The following is a 6,429-nucleotide window of genomic DNA, read 5'->3' on the forward strand; positions in this document are numbered from 1 at the left end:
TTTATTCAGTCTGATCTATCATTATCTGATGTTGTTGTTGTCGGACTTGTCTGAGGTTCATGGGTCAGGGCCTTGTTTGGGTTCTTTAAGTTCTTTAAAATCAAGAAAAAGGAATAGTTAGGATAATGTAATGTCATGGGTTTTGAATGTACAAAAACCAGAACGTCTTTGTCACGTCTACTTTTACTTTAATCTACTTTTAGATATATACATTTTTCTGCTGAGATTTTACAGTATTGTTCAATCCAGTCACTGCAGATGCCATTTTGAGATTTCAAGATGTATAATAACCAGTATAAAATTACCTTTTACTGTATAAAAAGTACTTCACTATTTTAACAGTGATATCCCATAGTGTAGTTAACAGTATCAATAAACCAATAGGAGCTCAAACAGAATACTTTGCTAGAATGTCTTTATTTTTTTCTCATTCAGATTATTTCAACTGACATCAAATGGAAGCAAAAAACAGTTTTGTATTTGATCAGTACAATGTCTTGCATGTTGCATTATAGCAAAAGGGGAATTATGGCCAATTGAGGAATTCATACATATTAAGATATTTAAAAAATGTTTGTGAACATAAACAGCTGTCTTCCAAATCCAAAAGCTAAAGTCCTTAAACTCATATTAGTGTCCAATGTGCCCAATGACATCACAAGTTTTGAGTCTTTCCTCTCTGGCTTGTGGAGAGAGTAGCTCATCTCAAGTCTCAAGTCTAAACCTGAAGTCTGAAGCAAGTCCCAGGTCATTATGTTTAGACTCAAGCAAGTCAAGTCTGCTAACACTGCTAAACGTCAAGTAAGGCAAGTCACCCTGAAAGACACGATTTAAATAAGATCTAACCCTAAACAAGAGGGAAAAGGGTACAATGGCAGGCCGTATCATGAGAAAACTGCACCTGTTAGTCTAAACAACTAGGGATGAGTAAGGATTTTATTAATACCTATACCACTACTGATACTGCTTATCAATGCCATACTTATCGATACTGGGGGTGGGAATCTCTAGGCACGATTCGATTCGATTCAGTTCCGATTCAAAGGGATACGGTTTGATTCTGACTCCGGTGTAACGTTATGTCTCCACTCGTGCTGACCAATAAATTGGATTTTCATCATCATTGTGATATGAGTATGTGCAATTAACACATCGCAAAAGCCTGCCTGACAGACGATGGACAACATGAATCATACTGACACCTGCCATGCATTCACACTCGGCATGCAAACGTTTGACCAATCAAATGGAGTCCAGGGCACATGGGCTGACAGCCCTGAACATTTAGCACTGAAAAGTAGAGCACTGGGCTACGGTGAATACCGTTACCAGTATCACCAGTATGTTTTTTGTGCCTTGATGATGTCAGTTTTCATTCATTATATTCAAACTTTCATTCAGTATATCGGTATCAGTATCAGTTATGAGGAGCAGGAAGTTATCGGTCAGTTATCGTGCATCCCTAATCTACAGTGGGGCAAAAAAGTATTTCTCCCACTTAAAAAGATGAGAGAGGCCTGTAATTTAATCCAATCTAAAGTAATGAGTAATGTGTAATGCATTACCTTTTTGGGTAACGACCTCAGGACTGTTCTCCACACATTCACAAATATATCCCTGACGATTTTGAAGTTGAGGGCTGCATAATGACACCAGAACTTTTCCCTTAGACATAAACGCTCCCTCCAAACATGCTCTGTAAATACTTAAGACAAAGCACCACCGGGCTTTTGTGAAATCTCCGGTAAACATAATCTAAATAAACTGTCACCGCGAACCTACATAACCAAACCGGTCGGACGATGTGGGCCCGGAGGTGTCTTCTGAAAACAGCAAATAACAGGCATCACCTTCCTGTCTGTCTGTGCTCCGTTCAAACGGACTAACTGCACTCTGCAAAGTTTAGTCGAGCTATTTAGCTTCAGTACAACTTCAATAAAGCGTGTTTCTGTATAATCCAAATAAATTCTTATCGCTTAACACTTACGCAGTTCGACGTGTGTCCGTTTCTCCGTCCGTCTCAAAGTGTCTCTGCTTTTGATACGTTAGAGTGACGTCACTGTGTTTTGAATAGCTCCGCCTTCTCCCCTCCCAATCACCTGCAACTATGTTGACTTTGTAACTTTGAGTGAGAAGTCAGTCAAAACCTTGATAGACTTTCTCCCTGTGTGGGCAGACGGTCACAGCACCCACAGGAACACCACCAGTTTCCAGATCTTTGCATCTTTGCAGCAGCGAGTTCACCCTCCTCTGCCTGCTGCCCCCCTCACTCTCTCGTCTGTTCTTCTCTGTGTTGGATCTCTTCGTCCGTGGACTCCAGCTCAAACAAATAGCATCGAATTCAAATGGCTCATATTCATCGTCCACATAATAAAAAGTAGGCTAAATAAATTGTTGCTAGCAGTTTCTCTCAGTAAACTCCAAACTCCTCGCTCCAACTTTCACTCTCAGTCGTTTCCAGCTTCGTCTTCCTGCAACAACTCTCAAACTCGTGGGATTTCAGAGCGAGCCTTGAGTTGAGCGCTCTCAGCACTAGTGCTTCCGTAATGTTACCAGACTCTAATAATAACAATTTGAGCCATTTGTAGAATGTCACGGTTGCCCCATAGGATGACACTGTAACCATTGCTGCCGTGCTGCGGCTGCCGCCCGAGCCAATCTACTGAACCAGTTATAAAAGTTTGGGTAAATACTATTCACTTACACACCCACATTCATAAACACACATTCACAAATATATCCCTGGAGATTTTGAAGTTGAGGGCTGCATAATGACACCAGAACTTTTCCCTTAGACATAAACGCTCCCTCCAAACATGCTCTGTAAATACTTAAGACAAAGCACCACCGGGCTTTTGTGAAATCTCCGGTAAACATAATCTAAATAAACTGTCACCGCCAACCTACATAACCAAACCGGTCGGACGATGTGGGCCCGGAGGTGTCTTCTGAAAACAGCAAATAACAGGCATCGCCTGCCTGCCTGTCTGTATTTATTCAAATATATTTAAGGTTTTTGAACTGTGATCATGACCAAAACACGACACAACACACATTTTCTTCAAGATATGATCACCACTTGCCACAATGTGATCTTATTTGCATGGCTGTATTCAGACAATCTCCCCTGCAAATCCCAAATATTTGTTATTGTTGTGTACATACACCCCAAAGCTAAGGAGGAGTTATCTAAGTTATCTAAGCCTGGAGAGATGGGTCGGGTTTTACAATTGCCATTTTCAAGGCGTCACTTATCATCAGTCATGATAAGTGACACAAAAGCCCTTGAAAGTAGGGACTGGAATGTTTTTAACAACTCTTCTGCTGTTCTTGATGAGAGGCCAGTGGTGATATCCTCTTATATTCTTTATCTAAAAGACTCAGTCGTCCCAACTAAACATGTGAAAGTGTTTTCAAATAATAAACCTGGTTAAATGAAGCAGTGATGATTCTGTACATCTGCACAGTGACCTGTTTGACATGTTGAGTGACTGTTCTGCCTGACCCTAACCCTGACCTCTCAGACTACAATCAGATCCATATTCTGTAAATGTAATATTAGAAAGAGGCCTGGGCCTAAAATGATCACTGGCATATCTCTTAAACTTTGTGTAGATCAATTATGTGACATCTTTTTTACCTACATATATATTTTTGAAAGTGTATCGGCTGTGTATAAACTGTCACAATTATTGCATTGATAGATGCAAGTATGTTTAAGAGAGCTTTTGCTTGTGGGTTGTCTAATTAAGCTGTTGATTGGCTGCACTGACAGTTTATCTTCAGGCTAGTTGAAAGGCTCATACAGTGTTTGAATGGTTGGTCATACTTGTCTCAGTACTTTTAACCTCTCTTCGAATAATAGCTAAATATAAGCCCTTTTCTACTGGTAGTTGGCAGACTTGCATGTCTTGCATTCAAAGATACTAGCGAGGATGTTTGAGAGCAATTAAAACACAAACACACACAATACATATGAGACCACAGTGAATATGCTGAAATACATTAGCTCACTTTAGGTTTTGAAGAATAATGTGATGCAGACTCTTGTTGGCAAAGTACACATATACATAAAATATCTCCCTGAAGACGAATGTCGGAGATATATATGTAGGATAGTTGCTTTCAATGACTGTTAAACAATGTTTATATGAAGTAAATCCCATACAGCCACAGTTCGCCACTGCTTCTCTCTGTAATTTTAAGTACCATCAAATTTTGTTTATATAAAGTAAATCCTATATATTAATATGAAAAGTCGGAAAATATATTGGGTGGTTGAATTTAATTACTGTTAAATAATGTTAATATAAAGTTTATTTACATCCAGAAATCTGTACTTTTATAAGGAGTCCTTGTGGATGGATTGGATCATCCTATGAATTTACTAAAGAATACTGTATAAGAAAGTCTTTATTTAAATTCGGTAATTTTTTAACATTTCCTTCCTTTTCTTTTGTAGAGTTTTACATTTCTTTAACATTCTAGACCTGTTTTATATAAAGAATATTTTTTTGTTTTACAGCAGCTGTACTGTAGAAATACTAAGAATGCCTCCAGTAAATGTCTGTATTTAAAAAAAAAAAAACTCTGTAGAATAACTAAAACTTTTTTACTGTAATTTGATGGTAACAGTTTCGCAACTGTTGCTGCCATACTTTTTACCATTTTGTTACATTTTTTTTTACATTGTTTTACATTAAATTTAAAGTTAAACTGTAAAAAAACAAAAAGTTGTCCCAATTTTACATTCAGCAATAGGATGTGTAATTTTTGTATTTTTACATAGAATTAAATGCAATTTCACATACAACAACATTAAGCAATTGAATAATCCTGTAAAAAAAATCCATAATTATCTGTTATATTAATTTACAGATTACCACTTTTATTTTATGATAAATATTTGTAATAAAAGTAATTTCCTGTATTTTTATGGCATTTACACTTAGTTTAGAAAAACAAAAAAAACCCTGTAAAATTACATAGTTTCTGTGAAAATATATATATTTTTTTACAGTGTAAGATAAAATATAGTATGATGTATTTTGTACATGACTGTATTTTTATTGAAATGCTAACGCACATTTAGACAGACGTGGTAGGTTGCCACTGGAGCGTGTATTCATTGTGGCCTGTATGATTTTCATGTGTCAGTCATTATACAGGATACATAATATATAATATCACATTAAAAATATTCAGCATATTTCTGACTGTTGGTATGAGTTTTATTATTTTCTCACCCTGCTGATAAAGTAAAAAATGTGCTTCTTCATGCATCATGTAAATTGATTAGTTACTACAATTACCAAATAAATACAGTTAAGTAGACGTATAATATTTGCTTTTGCGTTGCAAAGTGTAGTGAAATGGAAATATAAAGTAGCAGAAAATGGAAATACTCAGGTGAAGTACAAGAACCTCAAACTTGAACTTTCAGTGCCGTCAGCTTTTCAAGACGCTCCGCAGAAAAAAGAAGAAATACAGTTGTACTGAAGAAAAACTCTTTATTCGCAGTGCATTTACATTCAAATAACACTTTTCATGTGTTGCATAGTCCTTGTTGCATTTGGTTTACAATCGTAAGAGACAGTTAGACACAGTTAGTGCAGGAAACAGTTTCTGCACCCTGAAAGTTCACCTGAAAGCTCGTTTGAGATGAAAATACTGATTCAGTTTAAGTCAGGTTCAGTGTGACTGACGCTGCATGTTTATGTTAAGAGACCAGAAAGTTACTGTCTGCTCAGGAGTCAAAATGCTGCAGGTATCTGGTCTGTGAGGAAACTGGATTGTCCTCCAGAACAGTATGTTAGCAACAAACTACAAACTTGAGTGTGCATGTTTTCTCTAAATCCAACAGCTGATGTGATGGAGGACAAAGTAAAGACACAAGTTGAAGCCGACTCCATCTTAGCGGCACTGAGTTGATTCAAAGACACATTTCCTCTCGTAGGAAAATAAGCTACATGTCATTTTCCTAAACATAACCAAGTAGTTTGGTGCCTGATCCCAACATCAGCACAGTCAGTCAACAACAGTCCAAAAGTCAAAGTCTGTCACAATATGTGAGCTGTTTGTCAGCAAGCTTTATTTTGAAAGTCTGTTATTTTGACCAGTTGGGAGGGAGAAGGAGTTTTATAACTGCTCTCTCCAATCCTAGCGGGAGCGGACGGGATTGTCAAGTCAGAAAATTAATTATTATTGTTATTGTTTGCAGTCTGGTGTGTTTGTCTTCTCATGAAGGCTGAACGCTCCAGAACAACTGAGGAAAATGGACATTAAACTGTTCTCCGCCACAGGTTCTGAACACATCACGTACAAATGACCTCTGACATGTTTCTCTTTAGATTGTTGCAGGAGACGACACTGTAACGCCTTAAAAACTGGTCTAGGTTTAAACTTTGGTTTGAATTGAAGCCATCGGCA

This window comes from Acanthopagrus latus, chromosome 8, assembly GCF_904848185.1.
Source record: "Acanthopagrus latus isolate v.2019 chromosome 8, fAcaLat1.1, whole genome shotgun sequence".
Taxonomy (NCBI): Eukaryota; Metazoa; Chordata; class Actinopteri; order Spariformes; family Sparidae; genus Acanthopagrus; species Acanthopagrus latus.